Here is a 15977-nt window from a genome sequence, read left to right as displayed (position 1 = left end):
AGCTCCGCAAAGGTCCTTAGGCAGTTGTTCCCCCAGTCCAAAAGGACAATAGGGATGTCTTTTTTTCTTCTTTTTTTTGTACGATACTCTCGATACCATACTCCATTTTCCTCATTTGGGGGTGCGTCAATCGCAGCTATTGTCTGTTCTTGGGAAAAGACAGTGGTTGTTTTCCTCAGGGTTTACGTGTCCTTGTTGGGTAGAATTTTCGTTTAGAAAATGCTCGTTCAGGAGATGAGCTTATGTCATGCTTACGCGTTACCTTTTTACGGTTTGAACTGTGAAGTCTCATCTTCGACCCCGGGGGCTTCAGCCCTGCATACATATAATAGGATCTTTTAGATACCTCTTGGCCTCGAGATGGCACGCATGGTGCCATCTCGAGGATTGCCATCTATCTGGATTGCTTCAAAAAATTTAAGCGTTTCTAAAATAAGTCATTTCCCTGCATCAGTTCTAGCCAAATTTGTACTGTTTAGCTGTACTCATCAAATACTTCTAATAAGAAGTCGAACTTAGTAGAGGTGAGACACTCAGCCTCCTCTAATTCAACTATTGACTCCTCATAGTCACGATAAAACCTAGCAATTTTTCCAGTAAAACCATGAGCATCGATGCATCTGTCTCCGCGTCTCCGCAAATACATTTATGCTTGCTTTCACTTTAGAAAAATTTTCACTCTTCTCTAACAATCTATCAGATTTAATAGCTGGACAAACATTGACCATACTAGCAAAGTGACAGAAAGGCAGTCACCTGTGAGTTTTTCCCTCGAAGCCAGGATGACACAAGGACCCACCGGAAAGCCCAGCAGAGACGACGCAGATCTAGCCCGCCCGCAACGATTTCCCTAGACAGCCGCCCATAACACTACAGTCCGGAGAGAAAGTGAAGGAAGAAGGGCAGAGGAGTCCAAATATCTCCACTTAAGGTTACAACCAGGGCGTCAAGGCACCCTCTCCAGCAAGTCCCAGAGTACCGCTGCAACGGCAGCAGCTATTTCCGTTTCGTAAAGACACAGTCGAGTGTATCAGCAACAGCAGAAAACGTTATTTCTCTACAGAGTCCCAGGAGCGAGTCGATTTTTTGATGGAAGTTTCAGCATACATTTTGCTCTTAATTCCGTTAACGATAATGTTTTTATCTACACCAAATGTATTGCGACCAGTCCCAGAGGATCCCATATTGTGTTTCCGTTTATACGTACTTAGAAGACCCAAGGTCTGACCATTATGTCCTGCGGACGTCCATATTTATTCTTGCTGGTTGTGACTCAGGAATATAGTTCTTTACAATCTCAGCCAATTGACAATTGCGCGTTTTCTATTTTTTCATATTGTAATTTAGAAAGCTTACGTACGCAGTCCAAAAATGAGTACATCCGCAGGTCATTACGTATGTCAACATTTCTCATGTACCAGCGATTAGTAAGATTAGTAAGTAACTAGATTTGCCCTAGTAATTTTTCTAAAGTTTTTATTTTCAAAAGCCAGCATATTTTAATATTTTGATTTTTGGAGAATGTCCAAACGGGAGCTGCATATGTTATTTTTGGCCGAATAACAGAGTTATAGCGTATCATTTCATTTTGGAGTGAAAGCCTACTCCCTGGGAAATAAATTTTATTCAGATAGCCAAAAGTTTTTGAATCCTGTAGTTTTGCATATTTCACATGCTCCTTAAAATTTAACTTTTTGCCTAATAAGTCCTAAATATTTAGTTTGAGATTTCGGCTTTAACTGAGCATTACGTATTTTTAGTTGATAGTTAGGGCCTTCGGGAGGATTTTTGCGTCTGTGTGTCCATTACGTCATCATCGATGGGGGGGGGGGGATTTCCGATTTGCTGACTTTTGATGACAAGGGGGGAAGGGGGGTTTGGATAATGCTTACGTCATCGACCACCCTTTATGAAAATATGAGTTAGGATTCAGGGGGTGGGGGGCAGAGATGATGACGAAACTTTGCTGACAAGAGGGGGGAGGGGGTCAGCGTTTTGCTGACTTTTGCTGACAGGGGGGGGGGTGTCAAAAATGGCTAAAAATTTCCTTACGTAATACTTGAATGGCTCCCTTTCAAAATTTAAGGCTATATCAGAATCAGCACAATATTGCTCCATATCCTCCACTGTTTCTTGTAAATTTTCAAAGGCCTTGATATAATTTTTATCTATTGTGATAAGTAATGTGAAGGGATTTTAGTAGTAAATAAAAAGTCCACTGTTATCAAGATAGGAATGTCCGAATCCATTGCTGGAGGTGTCTCTAACGCTATAGAGGAATAAAAAAAATTTGAAATTTCGATATCCAGAACGTCAGGAAGGTGTAAGGCGAAGGAGAGGAAATGCGTAGATTCCATGGGGGCGTGAATTGTTAAATCATTCTCTAAATAATATCTATACAATCGATTACCACCAACTGAATCAAATCTAGAACTCCATGCCGTGTGTGTTTTGTGTTCTAATCTCCAGCTATCATAGTTGGATCCCCGTATCAAAAATGGAATCTATAACAAATAATCCAAACTGTTTTGCGGAGGTTTACAAAGTGAAATTAAATTGAAATTTCTGTTATTAATTTTAATGGTGACCCCACCACCTCCGTTGAATCCGAGTGGAGGTCAATAGCAATGTGGGGCAAATTATACTTCACAAGTATTAAAACCCCTCCCCCACACTGTTATGAAGTCGAATTATGAAGTCTTTTCTAATGCACATATCCATTTACTTTTTATCATGCTATGGCATGAATCTCATACTTTTTTGCAATTTTTGATCGACACCTTATGTTTGGGATCGACAATTGTTAATGAGAGATGCATACATTTCCCCTAAGAACGTGTGTTCTGCACCGCGCTAAGAATAGAGAAATCTATTTTTAGTAACAACTCCAAGAAATTCATTCAAAGTTTAAGAGCAACACAATGTATCTTCCAAAAGAACTTCACGATGAAATGCGACAAACTGAAGACGCTGTCCAGACATACCAACAGCTGGCGAAAAACCGATGCCTGACTGCGCCAACGCTACATTATGGTGATCGTCCTGAACAGGGGCGGTCTTAGGGCAGTGCGACCGGTGCAATTGCACCGAGCGCCAAATAAGAAGGGGCGCCGAAACGCGTTAAATATACATTACTAGAAAAATAGCTTTAGGATACGTATTTACAAAAACATAACTATGAAATATACATGAAAAATGACCGAGATGAGAATTAAAAAAAAATGTTTGTGTGTATATAATATCACGGTTATTTTTCGAAAAGAAAATAATCGATGGGCAGTGCACCTATATATTTACAGTACATAACGATGTTGGTCATATAAAAATACACACTCTCTCTTGAGCTCTTTCCGTTTACCCCTGCAGGAGATTTTGGGGGGAAGACGAAATTTCTTTCTTTTTGTTGTGCTGTAAAAAATAAAAATAATGGAGGAATCGCCCTCGGTCACCCAGTTTTTCTACCAACGAGAGCAAAAGTGTTTTCCTGTTTTGTGGGGAGTATTACAAGAATTGAAAGTGTCTTCTGATGTGGGAGAGATTTTGAGCCAGAGGCCTCTTTCATGACCCTTTTTTCCCGACTTGTATTGAAAACGCAGAATCGAATCGCCAATACAGTACAGTGTTTCAAAAAAAAAAGAAAAATAATTCAAAAAAAATATGAATAAATTGAAAACTATGATTAAATGACCATTTTAAATAGGGAAACTGCACTTGGGCCTTGCACCGCCCATGTTTCCTCAGATAAGTTACGGGCCTGCTCAAGTTGCAGGGTCCGGTGCTTTAGCTGGTGTTTGCCTGCCCCTTCTGTTTCTTAGTACTGGGTCTAAAAGGGATAATTTCAAATGAAGTTCACATGAATTTTATAAATATGAAAGAAATCATACAGAAATATCACTTTAATTTAACCACTTTTATTATCATCTTAGTCCGTGCGTGATGCGTGCACTACACGAATTTTACCATGAAACTCAATTAAAATAAGCCTGAAGAAGATAGATCCTTTGTGATGAGTACCCTGTAAATGTGTGACGTTTTCCTTTTTTAAAATGTTTTTAAATCTCTTAATTAAATCAAACAAGTTGGGTTTTTATGCTTGTTTACAAGTTAAATAGCAGTAATCCCATTCTAGAAGTTTTCCGAATTCTTCGTCCCTTAATATCCAACCAAGATGTGTGGGGGGGGGGGAATGGGGACGATCACCACACCAAGAGTCTGATAATATGGTAGAATTTATCTGTCCCGTAAAATGCGGGACACTAATGACTTGCAAAAAATGCCTCCTCTGACACATCACTCTGGATTCGCAACCTGGGGGGGGGGGGGGCGCTGACTTCTGTTTTTGCACCAGGTGCCACCAGGTCTAAGGTCTAAGGCCCTGGTCCTGAATGGTTTCAAGTGACCTTCCATACACTAAAGATGAATCACGTAGCGAACGTGATGGGAAAAACCTGTTTAAAAAAAATCGCCAAACCAACCAACATTCAACGATGTAGCCTTCATTCGGAGAGGTCCGCTTAGGGCCTCGTCCTCTTTGGGCAAAATTTCATAGTATCAGCCATTTTTATTTTTACACAAAAAAAAGAAAAGAAAAAAATAGTTAATCCTTCAGAAAAAGTGAATCGATAACTGAACAACAAGAAAATAAATTTGTGTTGTCAACCGGGATAGAATTTTGAAATTTTTTTAAAAAGGACGCTGCTGCATCCCTTTTTGAGAACTGTGATCAAGAGCGAGATGAACATTCGGCATTATCTCCGTGGACTCTTACATTGTGTCAGCGTTGCTGTGTGTCGGAAAGCGATGGTGAAACCGATCTGAATAGCTGAACTTTGCATTGAAACTCCTCAGTTCCAGGAACCGCCATTCACGAGGTGACTACAATGGACACTCTCAGGTACCGATACAAATTATCTTCATGATGCGCATCAAATTCCATCCCCCCTTTCTTTTTTAAGTTTTTTTTTTATCTTTGTGCACAATTTTTTTTAACGTTAATGAGTAATACAGCAGAGCCTAAATATACCTCTCGTTAATTCTATAATATTTCTTGCATTTAATATTGTACCTATACCTTGTTGCTTTAAATTTTATTTTGTGCCATAGCATGGCGAATGTCATATCAATGTTCATCCAAGCATTTGTTCATCTATCAATGTTCATCCAAGCATTTGTTCATCTATCAATGTTCATCCAAGCATTTGTTCATCTATCAATGTTCATCCAAGCATTTGTTCATCTATCAATGTTCATCCAAGCATTTGTTCATCTATCAATGTTCATCCAAGCATTTGTTCATCTATCAATGTTCATCCAAGCATTTGTTCATCTATCAACTTCCCTTAATATGTGTTTGATAGAGGTAACGTTTAAAATGTACTTCTTCCTATCGACTCGGCTAAAAATTAATTCTTGCTTTGTTTTTTTTATAATCATCTCTCCTCTTCTCCATATTTTCAGCTTCCCCCACAGAATTTAGATCTTTTTTTTCCAAATTTTTTTTAAACTTTCACCACACTTTAATTTTATCACTGGGAATGAGTCATGTTTCTTGCACCAAGGCACAATCAATATTATAATCAAACAGTGTTTGTTTAAATTCATTTAGGCTAGGCTTCAAACTCATAGTATTCCATGAAATTATTTTCAAAGGCCTGAGGAAAAGCTAAAATTATTATTTACGTTATTACTAATCTTGTGGTTGGGTTAGAAAAGTTAAAATCTCAAGAAGTCCCGTGAGAAGGGTATTTATTTTTACCAAAATGTCCCCTGTGTAGGCTGAATTTTTTACTATAATGTTTTTGGATGCCTGAGCCAGTGCAGACAGATCATCTTGAATTGTGGGCACTTGTAATTTGCCAACTTTGGTACATACAATTGCATTTTGGGAGTTATTTCCCCGAAAGGAGATTACAGTTCTCTCATTGGACAATTTACTAGGTGAATCAAGGTGAATCAGGGTTCTTTTGTACGTCTAGTGTGTCTCTACTCGTCGGATCATTATTTTGGGAATCCGATTCGTTACAAATTTCCTCGATTGTGTATTTTACATCGATATACTTGTCCAACTCAAATTCATAATCCTCCTCCTTGAGGGGACCCTTCCTGTACAGCGGACAGCGGATGACACCCTTTTCTGACCCTATTCTCCATGTCAAAATTCGTATTCTTTTTCATATCGACTCTTTCCCACGATCTCTCTGCCATCTCACTTTCCGTATTTTTTGCCTGTTGGTTATTTTTTAGACTTTTATTCAAGACTGCCTCCGCAAAGGAGGCACGAACTATTGCTGGAATGGAGGGAATAAATTAATTTTGTACTTTTGGCCTTATATACCTCTTTTCCAACCTGACGGGGCAAGCCCCGTATGTGCCAGTATCAGTTTTCTCGCCACACAAAAAATATTTTCTTAGACCGTCATTTCCTTTATTAGGACATGCACGAATACTGAGTTGTTGTGCACAAAATGCACAATTTGGCTTATCATAGAACGTAAACGAGGCATGTCCCATCCGGAGACAATTTTGACATTGGAGGTCATTTTTATTTCCCTGTATCGCTCAATCTCCACAGGAATTCCATCCATTTCAAAAACATTAAATAATTCTTTATTTTTTTATATTTTTCTTAAATTTAACCAGAAATAAGGGGAGCGTTTTTCCCGTTCATATTTGAAATCCTAACCACCTCAAAACCCTGACTTAAAAGGTCTTCAGCTTATACCGTATATTACCATTACCGTATATACCATTATACCGTAGTCCCCTTATTACTATTTTTAAATGTCTGTCGGCTTTAAATTGAAAGGTATAAAATTTGAATTTTTAATTTTTAAATTGCACCGTCACATATCTATAATCATTTAGGGGTAGGAAATTAATAATGGTCACGGGGGGGGGGGCAACAGTAGGGTTACCATATGTCGCGTATTTGCCACAGTACCGGTTTTTTTTGTTTTTCTTTCTGTCTCGACTTTTTGCAAACAGGTCCCGATTTTTCACGAATTTTCAACGAAGAAAATTTTACTTTTATTCTTCAAATCAACGATCAAAATTATGTTCCCAATTCGGAAATTAAATTACGATAATTTCTACAATTACAAATATAATTTTTATTTATTTCACATATTTGTCATGTTTTTTTTAATGAGTCTTTTTCGATCACGTGATATTTCCCTTTTTTTGAGGGATATACAATGTAACCAATATAGCGACTTCCTGTGCGACTCATGAAAGAAACAAATCTAAATTGAAGAAACATAAAAATGAATCGTTTTTTCTTCTTTTTAATGGGAGGTAGAAATTTCGAATTTCTTTTAACTTCAAGTTATCGATCTGCCTGTTTTTCCTTCAAAAGCCGGGTTTTCCCAGGAGCAGGTTTCTACAGCGCGCGCAGCGTGAAAACGATCATTGGTTAAAAAACCGGAATTTCAGGTTTTTAACCAATCAGCGTTTTCACGCTGCACACGACGCAAAAGTTCTACTCCTAGGAAAACCCAGCTAAAAAATGCTTGATTAAAGCTGCGATTCTTCAATGTAATTTATATGGGCCCATTATTAATTTAAAAACATCCTAAACTATGTGGATTGATGCAATTGGAGACAATACGGAGACTTTAATTCTCATTTTCGTGCTTGAGAAGATATGAATAAAAATTTGAATCGATGTTATTGCATGAATATCCACATCAAAAGTGGGTCTGGCTCATTATTTTATATTTAATTTTCTAGACTTCGTATCTCTAAGCGAGCTCAATATTTTGAAAACCAAAGATTCAATTCAATTTTTAAAATTATTGATGTGGCGGAAAACCCCACTAAATTTCCGCATTTCTACGCTAAAATCGGCAATTTTAACATTGATCTCTATGGGGATCATCCAGTGTATGTCCCTCAGGACTGATGTTGATGATAATTATGACGATCTATTCGAAAAGCCTCATTCACTGCAATTATATTTGGCATAATTTCTGGCGATTATTGCCAATGTCCCGTAATTTACATGTTTCAAAGCTCAATTTCATGTATTTTTCTCGAGCGAATATGGTCAGCCTGGACCACAGGATGATTGAAAAAACGGGGCCATAGCGAAAAAGTTTGGGAACCACTGCTTTAAGCACTGCTATAAATTTACTTATATCTCAGTGGCTTTATAAGGTACTACCAGAAGACAGTTCTCAGTTAAAAACACGCATATAGTTTGAAATTTGAGAATTAAATAATTCGTTCTTAAAAATATTGAAAATAATTCAATTTCTTTGATCTCTGAGATATATCTAAAACCGGGACATTTTTCAAAAAAGTTGGGTCAGTCAGAAAAAAATAAAAAAACCAGGACTGTCTCAAGAAATATGGGACATATGGGCATTCTAGATAGTTCCTAGAGTAATGCTTCTCAACATTTTTTTGCTCATGCCCAAAAGAACCCAGCCTTGTATAAAAAGAAGAGGAATGGAAATGCTTTTATCGAGGTAGCACAACCTTATCAGAACTTCAGTTACAAAAGAACGTGAGGAACGTTCCTAAGAACAGTATTAGTAATGTAAACAACTCCTTTAAGTATTGCATATAGTTTATTAAATGTTTAATCATTGATTATGCCCCTCTCAAGATTGAATTCAGCCATGCACGGAGAAAAACTTGGAATCGTACCTGTACTTTGAAATCACTTTACTCTGGTATATCCCATGAAACTAATTCTTTAAATGCTTCAAAAAACATGTTGCTGTTTCAATGATTTATCCTAAAACAGTAGTTAAATAGTATTTGAAGTGTTAGTAGCATTGATAACCCGCCAATTAATGGAGGAAATGTGTTAAAGATTTTCTGTGATTCGATGACATACACTATTTTTGTTCGTGTTTAACATTGTGATTGCTTAATTTCTTCCCATAATGTCATTTGTTGTTGATTATAACACTTTTGTTCTAATCAGCGATTTTGAAAATTTTCTTTAAAAAAAAAAACCGAGAAAATGATTGTTTCTCGAATTGAATCCGTCCTCAGGTTCAAGATTTTTTTCTATGATTTGGTTTATTTACCTTTGTCAGGTGCAGGGGCCATCCTTACTAGACATGTGGCTCAGTAGAAAAATTATAGTGAGTCCCCTGAATTGGACGAATGCCAAAGAAAAATGTATAAATGTGTACGATTAAACTTGGTTAATTTGAAGCTCAACCGGAGTCTAAAAAAAGTTTAAATTGTCCAAAACGTGAGTCATCCAATCTATCAATATAGGCTGACTATACTCTCACAAAAAATTAAGTCTGGTTTTTCTAGGAACAGGTTCTGCAGCATGTGAATGGAATAGGACCATTGTATGTCAACAGTAACATGCAACTTTATCACGTTACGCATTTGTGTTTTCCTAGCTGCCGCATCATCTGTTCTGTCACCTGCATATCCACGTATTTTTTGCCATTTTGTGCAATAAAAAAGGAAGACAAATGAAGGGAAAGAAAACAACAAAAAATGAAGAGAAGATTGGCGAATGACATTTGACTCCTGAAGCAGTCGGGCAATCATATAAATCAATGTAAAGTGCTGGTGGGAGACGTGTTCCGTTCTGTGGGAAAACATTTGTACTGCTTTTCCTATTGGTGAGTGGACACTGTCATACTGGGTGATTCATGTTGCACATGGAGCAGAAAACCTGTTCCCGGGAAAACCTGGCTTTACTTTGTCATTTTCTTCTGTGTTTCTGCTGTTTATTGTACATGGTGTAATTCTATTGGTGACACATAGTTGTATGGCAGAGCTGGATAAATTACAAAAAAATCTAGGTGTCAGAACAATTTTTATGTAAACGAAAAGGTCCAAAATGATGCTCTTTTGATTTTTAGGGGCATAATGACCCTTTTTCATGTTGGCAGATGTGCTACTATAAATTTCAAACACTTTGGGCCAGGGCCGCAGCTACACTGCTCAAAACAATTAGGGGAGCACATGGTTTTAACAAAATTACGCAAATATGTATACCGATAAGTAACATAAAATGAATCATCCATAATTTAAAGCCTAGCAGGAAGCGGAAGAAGAAAACTTCATATGCAAATCAAAGTTCATGACGCCAAAAACCAGAAAAAGGAGATAAGGGCAGAAATCGGGATGTTGCAGAAACGTCTGTTTTACTGCCGTAACTGTGAAATTCGATTGCGCAGTATTTTTTTTTTGAGACAAGGTGACTTGAGGATGTCTCAACAATGTGATTTACCGGAATCCATGGCATGGCGTGTTATAGGCAGACTGTAATCCGGGCAAACACAACGTAGTGTCGCGGACGCTGTTGGAGTCGCCAGAAGTGTTGTTGCAAGGCTGTGGAATCGATTCCAAGAAACAGGAAATGTTAGACGTCGACCAGGGCAAGGTCGGCCACGCGCCACTACAGCAACTGATGACCGGTATATACGGTTAACAGCCCGTCGAAACAGAACAGGGAATGCTACGCAGCTGCAAAGACGGTTGCTCTTGGCAACAGGACGAAGGGTGTTCAGCCAAACAGTACGTAATCGGCTTCATGAGGGAGGGCTCTATGCACGTAGGCCAATGGTCTGCATTCCGTTGACCCCACGCCACCGTGCGACCCGAAGAAGATGGGCTGCTGAACATCGAGATTGGGAGCAACATGATTGGAGCCAAGTGCTGTTTACAGACGAGTCCCGATTCAGTCTGGAGTGTGACACCCGACGTGTTCTGGTATGGAGGGACAGGGGCACTCTAAATAACCCTGCATTCGTTCGTGAAAGGTCGCAATACAGACGAGCTGGTTGGATGGTATGGGGTGGAATCAGCATAGGCGGACGTACGGACCTGCATATCATTCGGAATGGCACTTTGATGGCCCGAAGGTATGCAGACGAGATACTGCGACCTCATGTCATCCCTTACGCTGGAGCCATTGGAGATTCCTTTGTTTTCCAGGATGATAATGCCCGACTGCATAGAGCTCGTCTGGTGGAGAACATGCTCGAAGGTGAAACAATACAGCGTATGGAATGGCCAGCGTGCTCTCCTGACCTGAATCCAATCGAGCATGTCGGACATGCTCGGACGACGTATTGCTGCGTGACCAAGGCTGCCTGTTACTGTCCGAGACTTGCAGATTGCACTTCTTGAGGAGTGGAACAGTATTCCCCAAAGTCTGATCGATAACCTCATCGCATCCATGGCAAACGGGTGTGCAGCAGTCTTAGCTGTTTGAGGAGACCACATGCCCTATTAAAACTCATGCATCATGTCTAAACAATACTTTTTTTTATCGTTTACATGTAACCAAATTGTTGCCCTAAATCATCTTTTCATGTTTTTTCCATATTTTCAAAGAATTAAAGCTTAATTCCAAATTTTTTTACGTCTTTTTTCTGTATTGCGCATTGATACGCGTGTACTATCCACTGTATGCCAATACATGGCTGTCTCGCACGGTTTTCTTCACTTTTTTGCTTGCTCCCCTAATTGTTTTGAGCAGTGTAGATGCTTGATCAACTGGGACAAGTGCACATTTTGGCATCCTTGTAATGTTGAAGGAGAGGTTTCTGAATAAAATTTGCACCCCCTCTGGTCCAGCACCCGGGGCACAAGACCCGCATGCTCCCCCCCCCTAGTTGCGGTGCTGCTTTGGGCGACTTTCAGCCTGCAATTTAAAAACTACACAGAGAATTTTAGGCACCATTGCCAATTTTTCAGTCACCATGGTGATCTGGTATTTGTCCAGTCCTGTTGTATGGGTTAATCCTTTATCTGAGACCACATTATGAGAAAATAAAATAATTATCTTGTGGATAATTTTTTTTTTTTTCTTTTTGGTAGGTCATTTTAGTACTAATTAAAGCCTACAAACATTTTTTTTTTCCTTAAAAAAATTATTTTTGGTTGGATGTTTTCTTCCAAAGTGAAAGAAACCAGTTTTCCTTGAATAATTTCTCATAAGTTAGAATTTATGCTTCAGATATAGCAAATATATATTTTTTATAACATTAAGTAAATTTAATTTCATTAAATTATGTATACAAATTATTAATTGCATCAGTATTTTGCAGAGTTCGACAGTTTCTTCCGCTTGGAAAAAACTGCTCAACCCCGCCTTTTCCAAGTAGTAGAAGAAATTAGTCTTCCTACTATAAATAATATTTTTAATATTCACACTACAATGTAACATATGGCAAATATATTTTAACCTTCAATAAATTTTAATTAGGCCTATGAAATAATTTAACTATGTACATATAAAATCAATTACAAAAATTACGTTAGTCCTTTGACCAAGGTCATTCATTACACCTGGAGAAATTTCATTAAAAGTTCCAATCATCTGATTGACAAAATTATTTTATCCTTTTTGAAGGAACAAAACAAACATTCATTTATTGAATATCACTGATGTCTTTCGAAGTATTGAAAATTCATTTAATTTTTCAATGAAAATTTGATCTTGTTTTAAAGATAATTAGAAAACAGATTATTGTTATAAATAATTACCATATCAGAAAATATTACAAAATCCTCATTTTTTTCAGTGCAATATTTAAAAACAAAAAAAAAAAAGTTTTTTATCAGTTGTATGCTGTAATCGATTTCTCAGCGTAGAATGAATGAATGCAAAAGTCAAGAAGATTCTTTTTCAGTCCTGCAGAACTTGAAGGAACGTTTAAAAGCATTTGACATGCCTACACAAAGTTCATCAGGAATGTCGCTGCCAGGGTTAGGAAATTTCTTCCGAAATGAAAAAATCTGCAAAAAAAAAACCATGGGGAAAAAACAGCAATATAACAGTCAGGGCCGACCACCCACATTTACGTGGGTGGCGCACAAGATTCGCTCTTGTGGTCAGTAGTGTTCAAAAGTCATTCGATTGATGAAGTTGTCATGCAGTCCACACCATGCTCTTGTATTGTAGGCGCTGTTGTTCATTTTCAACCTAAAAAGAATTCATCGTGTCAGTTGTTTCGAAATTCGTGAAAATGCTTGTCTAGTGTTTATTTTTTTTTATGTCACTCCGTGCGTCTCAAAAGTGTCAATTTTTTTAATTGTTATTGAAACAAATGTTGGTTTATATATAGTGTAATATGGCTTACTTAGCAAAAGGAAAGACAAGACCTCATCATTCTAGCTCAAGCATTGGAAGTAGCTGTGTCAACCGACATGACAGTCGTTCAGTTAAAATCTGCTATAGTCAACCACGATGATTATGATTAGGACTTTATAGAACTGGTTAATTTAATTGAACATCACTACTTTCCATGGCTTAAAGGACTTGATCATCACAGACCAGAAGAAAAAGAAAGTTCCTCCTGAATGCAAAGAGCATCTAATGGATGAGTTGACAGAAGTAATCTCACAGATAGTCGATAAACTGAATGGCGATAATATCAGAAGTGTTTTCAGTAGAAACAATTTTTCAATTTCAGCAAGATTCTCTCATTGTTGAATTAAATATCAATACTAGTAAATTACATTTGAAATATACAACACAATACTATCAAACATTATCCCTTACATCCATTATTGATGTATCTAAAAAATGATTTTGGGTCAGAGCCTAATGTTATCTGCCAACCTAGATTCTTTCTAGATTCTCTAAATTTCACTATCCCTTATTGCTTTCTTCAACGATCTTTTATCAGTAAACAATGATAGGTCACCTCGTCCACTTTCATACTCTCTGAATGCTCTTTTCTTTTCAAGATAAAGGTTACGCACACTATGCGTGAACCATAGAGGGTGTGATGTACAAACAAAGGGTATGACGTAGTGAAAAACAGAGGACAGCTTCATGCTAAATTCTTCCCATTGACTTACCATCCCTACTGATTCCAACCAGTCTTTGAAAACTTCCGCTAACCTTCCTCTCAAAACATCAAAGTTAGTTCTCTGAAAACAAGGAACCAGTCTTTTGTTATCAACTTTACCCGAAGAAAAGTTACAGTGAAAACTGACGACACATGATTATCACTGGAAAAAATCGCGTTCCCCACCAAAACATGTTCAACAAGATCGTCGGAACTATTAAGAACTAAATCCAAAATAGCAGTACCCCTAGTGGCTTCTGATACATGTTGATACAAAAATAAACAATAATTAAAAAAAAACATAGAACATATAAAACACGCATAAAAAAAATAACTTCCACGGCACAATATGTCTGTCATCGCTTGCACTTAAAAGGGACGCCGATTTCTGTGACTATCGAAAATACGCTGGCCGTGCCATCTAGCATAGTTCTGGCTTCTTAAGCTTGGTACCCATTTTTAGAATCACTTTTCCCTATCTCCCAGTCAATCATATTCAGTGTTTTTTTCCTATGCCCTCTCAGGGAAAATGGAGTCATATTCTTTCAGGTATTCCTCTTTTGCAGGTGCCTCCTGCTTGCTGAATGATGAGCTGATTTTGGCTCAATTTTTAAGCGATATTGTTTGAGAAAATAAATCATAACTTTTTCAATTTTCAATATATTTAAGTGAAATTTTCACTAGTGTTCACAAAAACATACAAAATATGAATAAAAATAATTCATACACTTATATTTGAAATTTACATCCACAAAAATTATGTAAACTTTGTTTCTGCTGAATTTTTCTTTAGAAAAAATACAATTTTTCTAACGTATTTTTAGACCAGAGGCACAGCAGTTACCAAAACAACTTCTATTTTAAATTTCTCCTAAATATATGAAATAAAATACTGGAGAAAAAAAGATAATGGTTTTTTTGACTGTTAATATGTTTATTCTGGCTCGCAACACAAAATTCATCGAAATAAGACTGGATCGCTCCGGTTTCAAATCATTCAACTAGATACTGAAATGCAACCCATCATCCCAGATTCCAATTATTATTTTTTGTTTATTACTTCTACTATCCTTGTTGACCGTGCAAAATTTCATGTACATATCTAAAAAAATTTAAGAAAAAAAATGTTTTCTAACCTCACGAATGACGTCTTTAAGGCTTTAATTCAAGTCTTTAAATTCAAGTATTTATGAAAATATATCATAACTTTGCAGATTTTCAATACAATTCAAAAGAAATTTTCACTAAAATGCTCACACAAAAATGCAGATTAAGAAAATTTAAACCTTAGAGGGAAAAAGTCACTTAAATTTTATTTTTTTATTTTTTTTTGTAAAACACAATTTTTTAAACTTTTTTTGGATGCACAAGCATGAATTTTCAATTTTTTTTTAAAATTTAATCCTATTAATATATTAAGAAGACTGTATAGAAGAGTAAACATAATTTTGACAGTTAATACATTTGAATAACAAAACACAATTGTACTTATATGACTACATTATATTTTTACATTTTGACTTAATATAATGATTCATGCTTAGTAATAAGAAATTTATATTTTATTTTTCATGTATGCTTATACATTTATTACAACAGTACTCACTAAATTAAGTTTCATCAGTAATTAATTCAAAACAATAAATTTTAAAATTCTAGGATTAAATGAATTCATGAAATAATTAGAAATATTAATGTAATGTGTCAAATCAGAGTTGGTGAAGAAAAAGGTTTTTGGTTTAAATTCATACTCACAATAAATTAATTTATTGTTGAATAAAATAATTTTTTAAATTAAACACCTTCATGTTCAGATTCTTAGAAAAGTGTTCAAATTCCAAATAATTAAAAGAATAATTAATTTCACTTTTAATTGATCTATAAATATTTCTTATGATGCAACAAAGGCGAACTTTTGCAATCTGATATTATATTTTTGCATAAAGAATTATTTTATATTTGATAAATCCAGATGATATTATTAATTAATCATATATATAGATGTATTTTGAAGTTTTTTTTAACATGCTTAATTAGAAAGTTATTTTACCAAAACAGTGTTAAATGTTTTTTTAATTACTTTGATTTTTACAGCATATTTTAATAAACATAATTAGAAGAGTAGAATTAAAACATAATGTATATAATGCCTGGTGGTGACATATTAGATGTGATGTTTCTTGTTGTGATGAT

General features: G+C 36.3%; 1 protein-coding gene across 3 annotated transcripts in view; it reads left to right on the top strand.

Annotated features, from left to right (window-relative positions):
• The first annotated feature begins 8411 nt into the window (after positions 1-8411).
• LOC149072090 (solute carrier family 25 member 44) overlaps positions 8412-15977 on the top strand; it is a 90188-nt gene continuing 82622 nt past the window's right edge. The window contains exon 1 of one of the 3 annotated variants that reach the window (XM_089246095.1): positions 8412-8468. The gene's annotated coding sequence lies outside the window, so the exon portion shown is untranslated. The other 2 variants (XM_089246093.1, XM_089246094.1) reach the window with 2 other exon arrangements.

This window comes from Pholcus phalangioides, unplaced genomic scaffold (genome assembly GCF_987345545.1).
Source record: "Pholcus phalangioides strain wild (caught in Gottingen) unplaced genomic scaffold, Ppha-v1.0 ptg000017l_1, whole genome shotgun sequence".
Taxonomy (NCBI): domain Eukaryota; kingdom Metazoa; phylum Arthropoda; class Arachnida; order Araneae; family Pholcidae; genus Pholcus; species Pholcus phalangioides.
The sequence above is the reverse complement of the archived record's forward strand: the minus strand, read 5'-3'. Positions and strand labels throughout refer to the sequence as shown.